Genomic DNA, 13,363 nt, shown 5'->3' on the forward strand with positions numbered 1-13,363 from the left:
ATGTGTGTGTGTGTGTGTGTGTGTGTATATATATATATGTTTATATATTTATGATTATATGTAAGTATATACATATATATATCCCACTTTCTTTATCCAGTTATTTGTTGATAGACATTTAGGTTGATTCCTGTCTTTGCTATTGTGAATAGGGCTGCTATAAATATGTGAATGCAGGTATCTTTTTCTTTTCTTTTTTTTTTTTTTTTTTTTTTTTTTTTTTTTTTTTTTTTTTTTTTTTGTGAGGCAGGGTCACACTGCTCTGTCACTCAGGCTGAAGTGCAGTGATGTGGTCTCAGCTCACTGCAACCTCTTCTTGCTGTACTCAAGCAATCCTCCCACCTCAGCCTCCCAAGTAGCTGGGACTACAGACATACACCAAAGCACTCGGCTGGTTTTTTTGTATTTTTAGTAGAGATAGGGTCTTGCCATGTTGCCCAGGCTGGTCTCAAATTCCTGAGCTCAAGTACTCCACATGCCTCAACCGCCCAAAGTGCTGGGAATACAGGTGTGAGCCACCTCACTGAGCCAGTATGTTTTGGATATAATGATCTTTTCCTTTGATTATATGCCCAGTAGTGGGATCATCTGATCAAATGGTACTTCTGTTTTCAGTTCTTTGAGAAATCTCTATACTGTTTTCCATAGAGTTGTGCTAATTGACACTCCTCCTAGTGATATATAGATGTTCCCTTTTCTCTGCATCCTCACCATGTTGTTTTTTTTTTTTTTTAGCTTTTTAATAGTAGGCATTCTGACCAGTTGTGAGATGATATTTCACTATAATTTTAATTGCATTTTTCTGATGATTAGTGTTATTGAACATCTTTTCATAGAGTTATTGTCTATTTGTATGCCTTCTTTTGAAAAATGTCTGTATCTTTGCCTTTTAGTAGGGTTATGTAGGATTTTTTGTTGTTGCTGGGTTAAATTTTTCTGTTGTTGTTTTTGAAGATTCTGGATATTAGTTTCTTGTTGGATGCATAGTTTGCAGTATTTCCTTCCATTCTTCAGAATGCCTGTTCACTCTGTTGATTATTTCTTTGGCTGTGCAGAAACTTTTAAATTAAGTTTCATGTGTCTGTTTTGGTTTTTGTTGCATTTGCTTTTGATACCTTAGTCATAAATTGTTTGTCTAGGCCAATGTCCACAGGAGTTTTTTCTAGGTTTTCTTCTGGTATTTTTATGGTTTCAGGTATTTTTTTGTTTGTTTTTTACTTTGAGTCGGAGACTTGCTCTGTTGCCCAAGCTGGAGTACAATCGCGCAATCTCGGCTCACTGCAACCTCTATCTCCAGGATTCAAGTGGTTCTCTTGCCTCAGCCTCCCAAGTAGCTGGGACTATAGGCACCTGCCACCGTGCCTACCTAAGTTTTGTATTTCTTAGTAGAGACAGGGTTTCACCATGTCGGCCAGGCTGGTCTCAAACTCCTATAGTTTCAGGTCATAAGTTTTTAACGTATTTTTAGAAAAAAATTTAAGTTTTAATATTTATGGGTACATAGCAGGTGATATTAAGTATTTAATATATCTTGAATTTATTTTTGTATATGGTGAGAGATAGGGGTCCAATTTCATTTGCTTGCATATGACAACCCAGTTTTCCCAGCACCGTTTACTGAATAGGGTATCCTTTTCCAGTGCATATTTTGTTAATTTTGTCAAGCATCAGTTATTTCTGGGTTATCTATTCTAATCTCTTGATCTGTGCATCTATTTTTTATACCAATACCATGCTGTTTTGGCCACTGATAGCCTGGTAGTAGAATTTGAAGTCAGGTAATGTGATACCTCCTGCTTCCCCCTCGTTCCGCCATAAGATTGCTTTGGCTATTCAGGTTCCATAGGTTGCTTTATTGGTTCGACGTTAATTTTAATATATTAAAAATTCTATGAAAAATGACTTTGGTATTTTGATAGGAATTGCACTGAATCTGTAGATTGCTTTGGATACCACACTGCATATTTCTAATGACTTTTTGGCTTAGTGCATGTTGTCCTTTACCCTAACATTCTATTTGTTTCTTTCTTCTTTTAAAATCTCACTTTTTTTTCAGGTCTAGACTTCATGTTATGTGATTTCTTTTTTGTTTTCTGAACAAAAATAATTTGCTTTCTCCTTTGTAATCTCATAGCATTTATTTACTTCAGAACCCACTGAAGTTCTTGTCATTATCTGTTTTGAATTTGGTAATTGTCCACATCTCCCTATAAGATGAGGAATTATTTAGGGGCAAGGGCTTTATCTTAATTCATCTTTGCATCTTTCATTTCTTAGTTCTCTGCCAGACATATAATAAACAATTATTCTGGTTGAGGAGAATCAGGTTGAATAAGTACAAAACTATAAGTCAAACCACATCACTCCTCTGTTCAGAAACCCGCCATGGCTTCCAAATTGACTCAGAATAGGAACTAAAGATCTTATAGAGGTCCCCTTTCTGTCCCGATACCTCCCTGACTCCATGTCTTAACTTTTATTTCCCTTATTCATTCTATTTCAGCTGAACTTGCTCTGTGATGTTCCTCAAACATGTTCAGGATCTTGCCTTTAAGAGCCCTTTCTTCTCCTGAATGTTTTCCCCTCAACATTCATCTGGCTAAACCCCTTGCCACCTTCAAGTCTCTACTCAAATGTCACCTACTTGCTGAAACTTACCTTGAGTCCATTTTTAAAATTATATTCTTCCTTCCTACACCCAGCTCTCTCAATCCCTCTTTTTCTACTCGGTTTTCACCCTTACCACTGCATGACCTTCTAGTACACTATGTCATTTACTTTTTATCATGGTATTATTGTCCTGCCTTACCTGGTCAGATGCAAGTTCCACAAGAGCAGTTCCACAAGCATAGGAGTATTTGTCGTTTTGTTCATTGTTGTGTCCCAAGACCTTAAAGCAGAATCTGGACTCTGCTTTATGAACATATGTTAAGAGAACTGAATGAATGAATCCGGCTTTTATCCTATTTTCTAGTTCAGTGAATTTGTGATGTCTGTTTGTCACAGTATTTCCATATAGAACTTGGTAAGATAGGGTAGCTTTTGTTAGTTTTCATTATTGAAAAATTGTTCTTTGTACTTCAGCTCACTCAAGCTGTGAAAGCAGTAAAACATTGCATCAATTAAAATATTCCAATTAACACGAATCAGGAAGAGCACTATTAATAACACAGCTGAACCAGGTTGTTGAATCTTTGTAGCCTCACATATCACTGTAGGTGCAGTATGTCAATTTCATAAGATAATTTATCCCTGTTGTGAATCTTGGTAGAGTAATGAAGATGTTCTTTAGAGAAAAATAGAGCATTATTAAAACATGGGTCTCTGTTTTAAAAGACCATGCTTCTGCTCTTCAATCCAGTATTGCATTGCTTGTATCATTGTTATGAATAAGAATAAAATTTCATGGCATGTTCATTCTGTCATACACTGAGGTAGGTTTTGGGAGCCTAAGAAATATAAGATGTTGTTTTTGCCCCCAAGGAGGTTGTAGTCCCCCCGAAAGTGTTTTTTATTCTGGTCTAGACAATATACTTATTATTTACTTCTTAGAGGTTTAACTCTAAGCAGAGTTCTTAACTTTTCTGAGTTTCAGATATCTTCTGCAATTAAAGTTCTTACTTAATGCCATCGGTGTCTGCTTACTGAGATGTTTTCATAATCAAAGGAGATATGAGTAAAATGTTGGAGGATTTTTTTTTCTTTGACACAGGGTTTCACCATGTTGGCCAGGATGGTCTCCATCTCCTGACCTCGTGATCCACCTGCCTCGGCCTCCCAAAGTGCTGGGATTACAGGCATGAGTCACTGTGCCCAGTCAAATGTTGGAGTTATTTTTTTATTTGCTAAAAATAAGTACAGTACTATAAAAATGTAAGGAAACAGCATTATTGGTCTGGTTGCTGCTACTATTATTATTACTACTACTTCTAATTTTGTTCTTGCCACTATTATCATTTTAAGTTATTACTGTTACTATCATTATCATCTTTTTTGTAATCATCATTATATGTGAAGCATGGACTAAGGCACTATATTTAACAGTGGCATTTATCCAGTGCCCACAAAGTGCCCATCCCTGAAATTGATTGGTAACCCCACATTCATACTTTTGGAGTCTTTGTGGTCGTTTGTGGACATGTGAAGAGCAGCAAAATATTTGAGTCACACAACACTTATTTTCCCAGCTGAGATTGAACAAAGTGACACTCTGCCTTCTTGTTTTAGCTCTTGGTGTATAAGCAAGTGTGCTTTTTGCTGTCTATTTATTGGCACATTGTTTACATTTTTGTGCCTTTTTGTTGGTGATTTCATTGTTTAAAATAGCCCAAGGGAATAGCACTGAGGTGTTATCTAGTGTTCATAAGCACAAGAAAGTCATGCCTTACGGAAAAATATATGTCCGATGAGCTTCTGTCAGACACACTGCTGGCCATGAGTTCAATGTTAATGAATCAGCATTACATATTAAATGCCATGTCTTCAAACAGAAACAAGTAAAGCGAAGTTACGTATTGACTGGTTGATGAAAATGTTATGATCAGAGACTCGCAGAAACCTAACCTTGTATTTCCCCTACCGTTTAATAGTCACTAATTCAGTGCTTTAGGCAACTTTATAGAGAACATAACTACGGCTAGTAATGTGAATTAACTGTAGACACCCAGCAGTATGGTGCTATGGTTAAAAGCAATACCTTGACTTAAATGAGAACACAAAACTTCAATACTTTTAGAAAAATATGTAAGAGCATATCTTTACGACTTCAGGATAAAGGGAATTTCTTAAGTAAGAATTTAAGAATGTTAGCCTTAAAGAAAAGATTGATGCATTCATAGGACTGTCATTTATCAAATAATGCCAAAGAGTGAAAAAGACAGAGATACAGTAGAAGAAGGTATTTGTAAAAATGTAACAAATAGAGGTTCCCAAGTAAATAAAGAGTTCCAATGACTCAGGAGGAAAAATAAAAATCTTTTATATAACTAAGTAAATGATATGAACTAGCGTTTTCAGAATGATGAAATGTGAATGGCCCGTAAGTATATGAGAAAACCAACTTTATTAATCATCAAAGAAATGCAAGTTAGAAATCATGAATTATCATTTCAGACACTAGATCAACATGAACTGAAATAAGTTGTTGAGGAACAACAGGAATTCTCATTTAGGAAGACAAGATTGAAAATTGTCCCAACCATTTTAGGAAACATATTGTGTAAATATCTTGTGAACTTATAAATCTAAACTTGTATTTTGTACTCTTAGATATATATGCTCTAGACCAAAGAAACTCTTGAAAATATGTGGAAGACACAGGCCTTCTATACCAGTTTAGATTATAATAGCAAGTAAGTGGGAAAAGAACTACTGATGGACAGTGGAAAGGTTATATTAACTGTGGTAAATTCTTTTTTCTTTTTTTTGAGACAGAGTATCACTCTATCACCCAGGTTGGAGTGCAATCGTGCAATCTTGGCTCACTGCAACCTCTGCCTCCTGGGTTCAAGCAATTTTCCTGCCTCGGCCTCCAGAGAAGCTGGGATTGCAGGTGCCTGCCACCACACCTGGCTAATTTTTTGTATTTTTCACTACACACAGGGTTTTTTATGTTGGCCAGGTTGGTCTTAAACTCCTGATCTCAAGTGATCCACCTTCCCCGGCCTCCAAAGTGCTGGGATTACAGGCGTGAGATACTACGCCTGGCAGTAAATTCTTATAAAGAAGTATTACACTACAATGAAAATGAGTGAAGACAGCTACACCTGTTGAGACTGAGTCTCAAAGAAAACTGTTAAATAAAAATAGCAAGTATTAGAGGAATAGCTAATACAATTTCTTTTTTTGTTTGTTTGTTTTTGAGATGGAGTCTTGCTCTGTCACCCAGGCTGGAGTGTAGTGGCGTGATCTTGGCTCACTGGAACCTCCACCTCCTGGGTTCAAGCAATTTTCTTGCCTTAGCCTCCTGAGTAGCTGGGATTACGGGCACGTGCTACCATGCCCAGCTAATTTTTGTATTTTTAGTAGAGACACGGTTTTACCATGTTGGTCAGGCTGGCCTCGAACTCCTGACCTCATGATCCGCCAGCCTCAGCCTCCCAAAGTGCTAAAATTACAGGCATGAGCCACTGCGCCCAGCCAATTTCATTTTTATGAAGTACAAATTACTTTCAAGACCAAACAATACATTATTTAGGAATATATATATTTCTACATGTGTATGCGTATACACACACACACACACACATACACTCACACACAATAAAACCATAAAGAAAAAACACATGACAAACAAAATTATCAGGAGTGGGACTACAGTCAGGGAGGAATACATGGAGGCTTCATTTGTTACACTGGGTGTTAGGATCACAGGTGTGCACGTTTGTATTCTTTTAGCTCTGCATAAACGTTATTTGTTTTCTTTTGTTTGCTTAATATGTCACACAGTAACAAATTTAAAATAAGGAAATACCATCAGGTTATCTGGAGCAAGACAGTCTGGGTTAGCATTCTGGCATTATCATTTGCTACCAATGTGTACTTGAGCAAATTGTTTTGCTTTTCAGGCATGAGTTTCCTTATCTATAAAAAGGAGTATAAAAGTACCCACTTTATGGATTGTTAAGAGGATTGGATATTATGTATTGTTAATACATGAAAAACACTTACTGCCTAGCACATAGGAAGCGCTCAAAAAATATTAGCTGTAAATACTTTTACTGCAACCTGTAAGTGGCTGAATTAGCTAATCAAGAAAGGTATGAGCATTGCTCTTATCTTTTGAGGACCACAATGCCTCACCTGAGATCTGTAATATCTTCACTTGCTCACCAAAACACACCCACATATTTTGGGCACTTTTCTGGTTTTTTGTTTTTTTTTTTTTTTTTTTTTTTTGAGACAAAGTCTCACCGTGTTACCCAGGCTGGTCGCGAACTCCTAGGCTCAAGCAGTCTTTCTGCCTCAGCCTCCAAAGTAGCTGGAATTATAGACACCCAACATCATGCTGGGCTACTTTTGGAACACTTAAAAATGTCTTTATCAGCCAGGCGCAGTGGCTAATGCCTGTAATCTCATCATTTTGGGAGGCCGAGGTGGGTGGATCACCTGAGGTCAGGAGTACAAGACCAGTCTGACCAACATGGTGAAACCCTGTCTCTACTAAAAATAATAATAATAATAATAATAATAATAATAATAATGCCGGACATGGTGGCGGGCACCTGTAATTCCAGCTACTTAGAAGGCTATGGCACAAGAACCGCTTGCAGTGAGCCAAGACCGTGCCATTGCACTCCAGCCTGGGCAACAAGATCGAAACTCCATCTCCAAAAAAAAAAGTCTTTATCAGTTGCTGTGCTGTTTAGCATCCTTGTCACTGTGGCTTCATCTACAATCTTTAAAGAAGTCTGTAGAATTTCAAGTGCCACATGAGGTTTGCAGCTGTAAAGTTTCTTCTTACAGAGGAGCAATTTGAGTTGTGCTAGAATCCAGTTGCTGAAAACAGCACCAGGAAAGTTCCAAGGCAAAGACAAACCCAAAGAAATCAGAACTGAAAATGACCTCAAGAGCAACATTGTGAAGATGGAAAGATGAGAGGCCAGTGCTCTGACATGAAAAATGAGAATGTAGCTGGATATTAGCTTGGTTCTTATTTTTGAAAACCAGAGCATGAGTAGTCTCAATATTGATAAAGTCTGGGTTTGAGTAACTCTCTTGAACTCACTTGAGACCAGTGATCTCATGAGAATCCAGTTATACCTTGTGGCAAGGTAAGGCTGTACCCTGGCACTATCTGTGTACACTGACCTGCAATAAAAATGATGGGGACAGTGAGCAGGGCCGAGGTGGAGATTGAGAGGAACCAGGTCATGGATGCTAAAGGGGGAGAAATTGGCCAGATTTTTATCCCAGAAGCTGAACCAAAAACTCAAGTCCTTTGATCCTCATTGTTCTGGGTCCATGTCTGTGCAGATTGTATGTTGATTGGGTGATCCATGCCCAGCAGGAAGTACAGACTGTTTCTTCTACTCTCATAGCACTTTCTAATACTCTACAGCATTTACTCTACGCACTTTTACTTCAATAATCTACATACTTTCTTTACATCTTGCAATAGGACCATTGATGTGACTTCTTATAGCTGGATTGTAAAAGTCTTGAGGTCAGGGACCATGTTGGATTCATCTTCCTATTTCTTACATCTTCCACACATGGCACCACAAGTAACACTGAAGAAGGGAGGCGTGTCAGACCGGACAAAGGATCATAAGTTCTTCCTAACTGAAATTCTCTGGCTTCATGGGATTTCTGAGGTAGAAAACAGTAACTATCCATTGCTGACATAGATGATCACCATGCTAGTTTGTTAACTGCCTTCTCTTAGGAAATCAGTGTGTATTTCATATGTCTCCTCAGTTGTTTCTCCCACTTCTTCAGCAGCTTACAAGTTTTGTTTTGCCGGGGAGCTGTTTTTAACTTTTAGATGTAAGGTGAAAATTCTTATTTATTAGTTTCCTCAGGTGTTGTATGAACTAAGGTGACTTCCACATCAGTTATAAATAAGAAAGTACAAAACTAAATCAGGATTGCTGTGTCACTTGATGCTACTTTGCACCCTTCTTGGCAGCCTCGATGGGGGATGAGAGCTGAGCTGGCAAAGGGGAGAGTGGTTTATCTTCCTATACTTTCAAGCAGGATGGAAAGCAGAAAGGTTCTACTTTTATGTTAATTCTTCTTTTCAAATTTTCATATTAACATCCCCTATCCAGTTTCCCTAGCTTATTTTTCTGTAGTGCATATCAATGATACTGTGTGTGATTTATTTATTTTGTTTGTCATCTCTTACCCACATGAAGCTCTTTGAGAAGAGAGATTTTTGATTTGTTTTGTTTTGTCAGTGATATATCCCCAGTGTCTAAAACAGTGGCTGACATTATGGTAGGTGCTGATAGTAGGCACATTGTAGGTATTGAATGAATCCTTATTGGTTCTTAACTACCGCAAAGTGCATTTAAGAGCAAGGGGCATGAGCAATGGCATTTCTAAGACTTGACAGGTTTAACATACTGCAGCCTTATCTCTGATTCTTCTTTGTGAAAATGAGAACAGGGAAACAGCACCCATTGCAAAATCTAAATAGATGATGAATACACACATAGCTTGCATGTATATTTGATGATGATTTTATTTTCAAAATGTAATTAAATGAAGTTAAAATATATGGTTGAAGTTGCCGAAGCAACTTAAATTCAACATAAATAACAGCTGCTCCTCATCTGGGAATTTCATTTATATACGGAATTTTTATATGCCCTTAAAAATTTTTAACCACTATATAGCTAATTCAGCACCCTGTATTCCAAGATATGCTTTATACTCAAAGATGTTGGAAAAGAGAAGAGAAACAGCCCTTGTAGAACCAGTGATTAAACAAACCAGTTACTTCCTGTACTTTTGATTTCCCTAAAATAGCTATAATGCAAAGCATGTCCAGTTTCTTAGGCAGAGTAAATCTAAGCATGACTGGCATTTTTAAATGAGTCACCAATCCCTACTTTATTAGTTCAAAAACTTGAAACTGAGTACATAGTGAAGTTTCTTCTATTTGCTTTTAAAGCAAAATTTTTCTGCAGAGCAGGGAAGGAAGTGCTGATAACATATGCCTCTCCTTTTAAAGTAAGGATGAGTGCATTTTTCTCCCAAGCTTCTTGGAAGAAAAAAAAAAAATGCCTACTCTTTTGGATAGAATTAAGAGAAAGTGTAACTACTTGAGCATCGACCTAATTCCATTTATGAATAAGAAGTGAGAAACTTCTCCTCTTTCCTGAGAGATTGTATCCACTGCCATTAAGTGCTAGGCAAATTTGGTAGTGAGTTCACTGCCTAGGTTTATATTCCTGAAAGGTTAATGAAGTAAATGGAATGAAAAAGTTTGAGATGAAGAGATTTCTTTCATTTTCAGGCAGGGTTTTTCATGACCAGTTGTACAGCTCGTAGGTTTGTAGTCTGCGCGGTTTGATCATGATCTGTGGCCCTTATGTCTCCATTTAGTAATATGTTTCCAAGGCTTTTTCTGTATATTACTGGCTTTGTGATGGCCTCTTGATGCATAACTTTTCAGTATTTTCTTCAGAGAATATGCATTCTGGTGATTTGCCTTCTGAGGTGCCTGTTTATTAAGAAGATTGGTACAATGAATTACAACCTGCTAATTTTAATTTTCATTGGGGAGAAAAAAGGCTATAAAGTAAAAATTCAAAATGAAGAATCATATTTCTTTCTGTCAAAGCTATAATGATCCTAAGTCTATTGGTTATAAAATTATCACACTAGATGAAGAAAAGATAATTGTATGATATATCACTGACTGGCTGATAACAGCCCTAATCACAACTAATGGGTCCATGCAATTTGCATGGAGTTGTTTCATGTTTTCATTATCTCTGGCATTCCCTGGGGCAGGGGTGAGTGGGCGAGTGGGTGGGAGGGTATTTATTTTGCCAAGCAATAACTCCATCTCATATGCTGATTACATTCCCATCTTAGTTTATCTCTTAGCTTTCCTTTTAAGGATGGGGCTGCAGGAGAGTAGCTGTCTCCATGCCCTTGATTAGACATCTTTTCTTGAAATTATTCTCCAGAGCATCTCAGGCTATTGAGCATACAAAGGTCCTTTGTGCCAAGATGCTAGAAAACAGTGTGTCATGAGGACAAATACAAGAATGTTCACCCTAGTCCAACAGGTTTCACTGACCACCACTGCAGCCTGTGAAACAGGAAGAAGAGCAGTGCTCAACAAATGCTAATTAAGTATCAGACACTGTTTGGGGCATTGGCTATAGCCTGAAAAAACTTGCAAGATTCCTGTCCCACAGCGAGCTTTAATTTGGGGAGGGAGTAGTGATGGTAAAAGAGAAAGTACACAAATGAGAACCGTAGTTGCAAATGTAGTTGCAGGAGGCAGCGGCAGTGTTGGTTGCTGGGAAGGGGGTGTGACAGAGAGTAACTGGAGCCAGGTCACAGTTGACTTTACTTAAAGCCCTCAGGTAAGGCTGCTCTGAGGAAGAGGCATTTGAGTTGGTTCCTAAAGACTAAACATAATGAGCCAAAGAATGGGGAACGGGCACTCCAAACAAGGGGAACAGCAAGGACAAGGGTCCTGAGACTGGGTTAGCCACAAGGTATTTAAAGAACAGAAAGCAAAATGTGGCCATCACAGTATAAATAAGTAAGTAGGGAAGTGGCAGGGAACAAGGACAGGGATGTAGGCAAGGGTTGGATCCTGAAGGGCCTTTGCAGAGCACAGTGAAGGGGTCCATATTTTATTCTGAAATTTATGAGGCCAAATGCTATTCTGAAACCTTTGTTCCTCTTTGTGCTGTGTAAGTATGAAACTAAAGATAGAGAATACAGCTGCCTAACCATTAACACTCCTGAGTCAGGATGATATGGGAAAAGAGATGAGCTCCCATAGAGAAAAATGCTGGTAATAATAGCTTGCATGTTAGGGCACCCGTCTCTGAAGGAGAACAACATTATTAATGATGCCATATTTCACTAATTGCAGTAACCTCATGAGTTAGATAGGTGTACATTTTTGTGAAACACACAGGGAAACTCAGGCATTTTAAATTGAGTTGTTCATTGGCCTCTTAAATAGCACAAAGGTCTAGATAAAATAGAGTATGTCAAAGAAATGAGGAAAAGGAAAGAACTAAAATGAGAAATAAAAACAGCTATCAGGAATGCCGTATGCTTACAGAGAAAAAGGGCAGCCAAGCAACCTCATTTTTTGTAAAGTTTAGAAAATAGTAGTTGAGGGGTGAAAAAGTGTGAGAGTTTCAGTCAAACAGACCATCAACAAATATGGTTTCATCCCTGTTATTTAATTTGACGTAGAATAGAGGTTATGTTATAGGGACTTCTGAGTTGGGAAAATCCGGATTTTAATCTAATCTCTTGGATGTTTATTTTTCTTTCTGTTAAATGAGAATAGTAATAGAACCTGCCTCAAAGAGTTGTGGTGAAGATTGAATGAATAAATACATAGAAATTGAGAAATTGTGTTATTTAGCTACGCTGGGTGGAACTGGCCTTAGCATTCTTCCAAAAAGATAATATTTAGAAAGTGGTTAAATTGCCAAAGTCAAGAAGCCTTCTTAACATGTAATATTGATTATGCTATTTTTAATTCTTGCCTAGGTTTTGTTCCTGGAAACAAAGAGTGATGTATGATATAGTAATGTGGTGCAAGAAGAGAAAGAGGAGATAACCTCCCATTTTGCTAAATACAGGATTGCTGACCCTAGGCAAATTTGTCTTTAGCAGTCTCCACACTCCACTTTCCTCATCAAGTTTTTAAAGTCATTATCCTTCTTGGACTTTCTCAGCCCTACTTTGCCCTCTCCACTACTTCATAGATTAATTTTTCCTTTGATTCTTCTTTGGTTATTCAAAACTCATATTTGAAGACTCCATACTGTTCTTACTTACTTGTTAAGTGAAAGCAACCTGACTGAATTAATTCACTCTTCACTGAAAATGATTAATAGCAAGATCGTACTTTTGAAGATACTTATGGTTAAAAGTGATATTTTTGTAATTCCAAAGTAATATCTAAATTGTAAGGTTTTATTTGGTGTGACCCAACACCATGAGAAAAAACTCAGACAGTTGGAGAGAGAACACTGCGAGGACTGGAATCAGCATCTGGGACAGCTCTGAATAATCCTTCCCTTTTACTCTGAAATAAGTGTATTAAGGATTTTCATAGTGATGTTCATTTCATGGCTGCAGCATTAGAGGTTCTGAAAAAAAAAAAAAAAAAAAAACAAGTTTAGAAGCCATTTCTGTGAATGGGTCATTTGTAACTCAAGTGTACGTTAACTTAGGAATATTAGTAAAGCCTTTTGTTAACTATACAAAAATCCCCAGGAAAGAGCTTAGCTTTTCTCTTCAACAACAAGCCAACACCTAGCATAAGATTTTGGTCCCAGCCAGGTACAATGGCTTACACCTGTAATCCCAGTGCTTTGCGAAGCCGAGGCTGGCAGACCACTTTAGGTCAGGAGTTCCAAGACCAGCCTGGCCAACATGGTGAAACCCCGTCTCTACTAAAAATACAAAAATTAACTGGATATGTTGGTGAGAGCCTGTAATCCCAGCTACTTGGGAGGCTGAGGCAGGAGACTCACTTAAACCCAGGAGACGGAGGTTGCAGTGAGCTGAGATCATGCCATAGTACTCCAGCCTGGGCAATACAGCGAGACTCAGTCTCAAATAAAAATTTTTTTAAAAGAGATTTTGGTTCTTTACTTTAGACTGCCAACAAACTGGGGTAATTAATGTCAGTTTCTTTTTT

General features: G+C 37.8%; 1 protein-coding gene across 5 annotated transcripts in view; it reads left to right on the forward strand.

The window, feature by feature from the left end:
• Positions 1-13,363, forward strand: part of CNTN4 (contactin 4) — a 969,481-nt gene that overhangs the window by 694,769 nt on the left and 261,349 nt on the right. The window lies entirely within an intron of this gene.

This window comes from Sapajus apella, unplaced genomic scaffold (genome assembly GCF_009761245.1).
Source record: "Sapajus apella isolate SASKATOON/1434 unplaced genomic scaffold, GSC_monkey_1.0 scaffold23, whole genome shotgun sequence".
Lineage (NCBI taxonomy): Eukaryota > Metazoa > Chordata > Mammalia > Primates > Cebidae > Sapajus > Sapajus apella.